General features: G+C 37.8%; 1 long non-coding RNA gene across 1 annotated transcript; it reads right to left on the bottom strand.

The window, feature by feature from the left end:
* Positions 1–2,351: 2,351 nt before the first annotated feature.
* LOC138434182 (uncharacterized) lies at positions 2,352–5,918 on the bottom strand. The gene is made up of 3 exons (XR_011254673.1): positions 5,777–5,918; positions 4,142–4,336; positions 2,352–3,779 (listed from the first exon to the last, which is right to left on the bottom strand). It is a non-coding gene; the product is annotated as an uncharacterized lncRNA (long non-coding RNA).
* Between the last annotated feature and the right edge of the window lie 363 nt (positions 5,919–6,281).

Here is a 6,281-nt window from a genome sequence, read left to right as displayed (position 1 = left end):
CCACTAGGCTCCTCTGTCCAAAGGGATTTCTCAGGCAAGAATACTGGAATAGGTTGCCATTTCTTTCTCTAGGGGATCTTCCAACTCAAGGATTGAATTGGCACCTCCTGCTTGGCAGGTGGATTCTTTACCACCGAGCCACCAGGGAAACCTAATGTAAATATTAGGAAATGTTAAATTATTTCTAAGAATATATTATGAAGATATCAGACCCCTTGTTCATTCCATTTGTTGGCTATTCCATAATGTTTGGGGAAGCTCTTCTGGATTAGGGCAGGTTATTCAAAATGCCCTAAAGCAAATTTCCCTCAATAAAAGTATTATTTCTTTTTGATGTTTAGGGAAACAAACCTTCCTAGTGAGAGAACAGATGTATAACTTTTACACCTATGCAAACTGGGATAGAAAAAAAACCTAATTAAAATAGTATAGTTTTATCCATCTACTCCAATATTCACTGTATTTGTAGATTACAACAGAAATAAAAATTCTATTCTCACAGGCTTCACTTAACGGGTCCTAGCAAAATGTCCAAATTGATCTTTACTATAAACTGAGAGCTGCTCTCTACTGAGACAAAACCTGTTTCTTGAAATTTAAAATGTCATGGAAGAACACCATAACTATTTAAAATCACAAAGTTCACCACAAAAACTCCTTTATTCTTTGCACATATAGGTGAAGTGAGTCTACAAAAGGGAGGAGTTTGATACCTCTGTTTCTTGGTGCTATAAATCAGAAATGACCCCTTTGAAACAAAATGTGTAAATATGCTTGGTGATCCGGAATTTAAGTTCTTGTCTATATCTCTTTGGTCAATTCAGAGAGTAGTTATCCTTTAATTCATCCTCAGTGGTTCTCTTGTCTTTGCTTGTTCAGAAGAGCTCAAGGTAAGTACCCATGAATATCTGATGCTAAAGTATTAGATGTCAAAAAAGTTCTGTTTCACACACAACTAGGCACTGGTTTTGGTAGAATTCTATGCTGGCACCACATTTGAATAACCTCCTAAGAACATCGTAGACATTCAGTTTTCCTTTCAAATGTTTCAGTGTCAGACAGTGGGTTACTAAATGGGCTGGATTTAACTACAGAAACAGGCTTGTATGATTAATAAATATATTCAGTTATTAAGGAGACAGAATAGCATACTGGTAATTACCATGCAGTTTCTAGAACTTAAAACACATTTTTAAGTCCAGCTCTGACATTGTAGGGCTCTGGCCTAGATAATAATGTCTCCAAGCTTCAATTTCTTCATAAGAAACATGCAGCCAGTATTACCCCTCTGACTGTGGGGCTTATGATGCCTGGCATAAAATAAATGCTTATAGTGACAACAACAATACCTATGGCTTTCTTAGTCCCAGTGGTACCCCAATTTTGTTGAGATTAGTTGAATCATCAATTTAAAGTACTGCATTACATTATATTCTTTTTATTAGAACCACAAATAATAGTACTGTTGCTGAATAATTGCTCAGTTTTTATCACAGGTGTCATGAAAAATGTACCTGAGTACCTTGTTTGCTGCTTAGTTTTGTTTTTGAGTTGGCTGCTAGAAAGCTACACAGTTTGTGGCCTGACTTAAGGAAATGTTTACATGGGAATTATATGTAGCTTTAGTACTATTCTCACTTTATGTTTTCACATGTTTTATTTTCTTCTTGTACCTCTAAATTTAATATCATATATGTAAATATAATACTATGTATAATTTACTAATTATATAAATGTAAATATATGGTGTTATTGTTAAAGGATCCACTTGCCAAAACAGGCAATGCAAGAGATGTGGGTTCATTCCCTGGTTTGGGAAGATCCCCTAAAGAAGAAATGGCAACCTACTCCAGTATTCTTGCCTGGAAAATTCCATGGACAGAGGAGCCTGGTAAGTTACAGTCCATGGGGGTTGCAAAGAGTCAGACATGAATGAGCAACTGAGCACATGCAATTATATAAATTGAGTACATACAATTATATAAATTATATAAATATATATCCTTATAAGCCACTTCAAATCAGTCTAGAACAAGACAGCAGAGAAGGCAATGGCACCCCACTCCAGTACTCTTGCCTGGAAAATCCCATGGACGGAGGAGCCTGGTGGGCTGTGGTCCATGGGGTCGCTAAGAGTCGGGCACAACTAAGCGACTTCACCTTCACTTTTCACTTTCATGCATTGGAGAAGGAAATGGCAACCCACTCCAGTGTTCTTGCCTGGAGAATCCCAGGGACAGGGGAACCTGGTGGGCTGCCATCTATGGGGTCGCACAGAGTCGGACATGACTGAAGCGACTTAGCAGCAGCAGCAGAACAAGGTAGAATAAAAAATATAATAAAAAATAAAGTGCTGTAAATTCTGCATGAAGATTTATTTCTCAAAAATAGTACACTTGAAAGACAGTTTTCCAGTGAAGCAGTTTCTGGAATACGGTTATAGGACATTTGATGATATCCTTAGTCTACTAAGTGGGACTTTCCCTGGTGTCTAGCACCTCACCATGACGTCAAATTTTCTATACCTTTATTAAAGGTACAGAAGCTTGAGTAGAGCTGCTGGGGGAGAGATTCTGATGGTGCTATTCTCATCTTCATATTTCATGTCTTGGGACATTTTAGAATGCCAAACTAGCCTCTATTTTGAGCTAACCTTTCTCTAAACCACAAGCCATGAAAACTAGATGACATTTGACTTTACTACCTGAGAGTGACTTTGATTCAGTTCCCTCCTTCCATACCTCAGGCCCTCTTTCAGATTCATCAGGGAGGAAAAGGCTTCCCATACCCATCCCTGTAAGGCTCTTAATTCCCTAGGTTGCCACCATCTGGCTATAAAAAGAGGAAGGCTGAATCCCTGGATTCTTTCCTACACTTTCTATTGCTAATGAGTGCTACTTTCTTCCATGGATACAGGATTGTCTGGAGGGTTCTCAGGTAACGCAGTGGTAAAGAATCTGCCTACCAATGTGGGAGACCTGAGACTTGGGTTCAACCCCTGGGTCGGGAAGGAACCCTGGAGGAGGAAATGGCAACCCAGTCTAGTATTCTTGCCTGGAAAATTCCATGGACAGAGGAGCCTGGCAGGCCACAGTTCCATGGGTCACAAAGAGTCGAACAGAACTGAGCATGCACACATACATACAGGATTATTTAAACCTGTGATTAAACTTTGCTAGACCGTGAAACAATTTTACAAAGAGCTGAGGCTTCTCACAAACACCAGGCATATAATTCTGTGAGCTTTTCACAGTATTAAAAAAAATAAGGATCATATGCTTATTGGCAATGGTTTGACTACCAAATATTTCTCTTGAGATGCAACCTGCCATCACTTTGCTTTAGACTGTGAATATCTCCAGCAGAATCCAACTATTGATGCTATAGATCTCTAGGCTAGTTGGCCGTACGTTCACCTTCCAATTCCAAAGTCAAATGATCACTTTTTATTTTCCTCTTACACTCAGAGGGTGTTTATTATTCTGTATCTAAAGTAATGCTCCTGAGACAATGTATTCTCCTGTTACTGTTATCCTCCATTCATGAGCTGTGTCTTCAAAATTTGAATCATCTTTTTATTTCCGTGTACTAATATTTTAATTGGAGGTTTCCAATAACCTCAATATACTTTCTTTGTTCGATAATTTCATGACTTGCTAGAAGAATCTTCTTCCCCATGCCTGTTGGAATTGTGTTACAAGCGTCATCTATCCGCACTTGTCCAAAGTTCCTTCATTTTTTGCACTGATGGTACTCATTTCTTCAAATGCTGAACACATCTACATTTTAAAGCAATTATGGAAGTTTTTAATGACATATTTAGAAATGTATACTTTCATTTTCTTTTCCCCAGAAATCTCTCCTGTCTTATCCCGTTGGTCTTAGTTTAACTCCCACGATTTATAATTCTCATTTGGGATAGAGATAGCTTCTCACCTGCTCGAAATCAAAATGTGCTTTCTAGAAGAAATCTGATATTCTACTGGACTGTGAATTTAAGTCATAATGTTACCTTTTCTAGGGACATGGGTATTTGCACAAGAGCCTTATCAAACTGCAAAGTGACACTCTCAAGAACTGTTGAAAGAAACTACTGTTCAAGGTGAATGGAATGAGAAGACCCCTACCATGTGGGACTCACATGCCAGCAGGACAGACCCCAGACCATCACTGTGGTCACAGAGGCAAAGTTGGAAGACATTACCACACATTACTTATGAAATGGATTTGATCTTAGGATGTCTTCTGTGAAACTATGGTTCCATTTATGGCTTCCTTGCTTCTTCATAGTGCCAATCAAGGTCGACAGGAGAAAGTGAGACCATTGTTCCATATCCTGCTTAAAAAGAGAACAAAACTTCAAAGAGTACACCACCACCTGACAAAATAAAACAAGCAATCAGATTTAAAACACTGTGCCTGTGTGTGCTTGGCAAACTTAACTTTTTCAGGAATTCAAATAATTTTAGGGCACCTTCTCTGGTGGATTATGTTCTATATCTACCACAATAAAACCAACTAAACAACAACAAAAAAATCAGTATATAATTGGTTTCCAAAAATGTCTTCTTTGATCTTAGGAAAGACTGCACTGTTTCAAATTGTCCCTTTCTTCCCTCTGCTAAAAATAAAACCCAAACTTAAAAACATAAAGTTAATTGCTTGAATAAACAAAAATGAACTTTTATTCTAATTCTTTTAAAGGGTACTAGGACTTTTAAATCTAAAACAGACAAAATTAATTCTATGAAGAGAACAATATCAATATCTCATGATGTAACCACCCTTAATCCACTCTGCCTTTTAAAAATGTTCTTTGCTAACTGTACTTAGTAATTATAGAAATAAATCTGTTGCATTCTTTGATAGTTTGGTTTATGAACTATCAGGTATTAACATGAAATAATTTATGAAACAGAGAGGTCATATAAATGTATTTTACTCAAAATTATTTTAACCAATTTTGCTATTCATACGTGTAAAACTTTATATTATCTACTAAGGTATCCACATTCTTCACATGGGTCATAAGACAGAGTCGACCTGTTAACGTTATTTGTAACATGACTTATGAGCCAAGAATTGATCAAATTATTTATGGAATTAAGAGTGTATTTTTGATCTTGTATACTTTTTGGCCCTTAAAAACAGATTAACACATGAAAGCTAGGCGAGTATGGGGCTAGCTCCATATTCAACCATTTAATAATTACTGAGTACTAACTCCTGTCAAATCCTGTGCTAATTCTGAGAAAACAACAGTTAGCAGGACAGACATAATCTCTGTCCTTAAAAAGATGACATTCTAGCGGGAGGCGGGGGCAGAGATTTTCTTTTAAAAACTTAACAAATGAGTAACATTTACACAATGTATAATGAAAGAAATATGCCAGTGTAAGACAGGGATCAGTGTCTGGAGGGAGTTTCAAAGGATGGGATAGAAGGGAGGACAAAGAACTAGCTATATGAAAAATGGTGGGGGTGGGGTACGTTTTCTCCCTAACTCCTCAACCCGCCCCCAAAGTGAAAATTTATCCAACTGGATATAGTAGCCAATGAACATACTACTGTACTTTCTTAGGATACATTTTTGTGCAAAGTATAACTATAAAAGTACTTTAAAAACGTGTGCAGTTATGGCAAAGGCTGGAAATATAGATATCCTTTGACCTACACAGACAATGTTGAGAAAAACTGTGAACAAAGGGAATTTCTAGTTTATACAAAGGTTTCAGTCCCTGGAGAAGGAAATGGCAACCCATTCCAGTATCCTTGCCTGGAAAATTCCATGGATGGAGGAGCCTGGCAGGCTACAGTCCATGGGGGTCACAAAGAGTAGGACATGACTGAGAGACTTCACTTTCTTTCTTTTCCTTCCCAAAGTGGAATTGTTGAGTTTCAGAGCCAGGATTATTTGACTGCAAAGGATGAAACGGAACCCTAGTCTTTGTATGTAAACATAATCTTGACTTCTTTGGCATGAGTTTGATATACCATTATCTTCAAATGAGAAAGGAACATCGGATGTTAAGAGGGAAGTTTCCCCAAATGATCTAATTCTCACAAGTGACCATGAGATCTTTGCCATTTTAAAATTTGGGAATCACTGCCTCCTACCCAAATCCCCCATCCTTGGGGAGACAGGGCCATCAAATGTCAAGTGTCTGAATACTTAGCCACTAGAGGGAGAGAGTGTGCCTCTGGTGATTAGGAAGCCAATGAAAGTAACTCAGGAGAAGGATAGGCTTTCAAGGGAGCTAAATTAAGCTCTAATGAGCCAG

Source organism: Ovis canadensis, chromosome 2 (assembly GCF_042477335.2).
Source record: "Ovis canadensis isolate MfBH-ARS-UI-01 breed Bighorn chromosome 2, ARS-UI_OviCan_v2, whole genome shotgun sequence".
Classification (NCBI taxonomy): Eukaryota; Metazoa; Chordata; class Mammalia; order Artiodactyla; family Bovidae; genus Ovis; species Ovis canadensis.
This window is presented reverse-complemented; position numbering and strand designations above follow the sequence as displayed.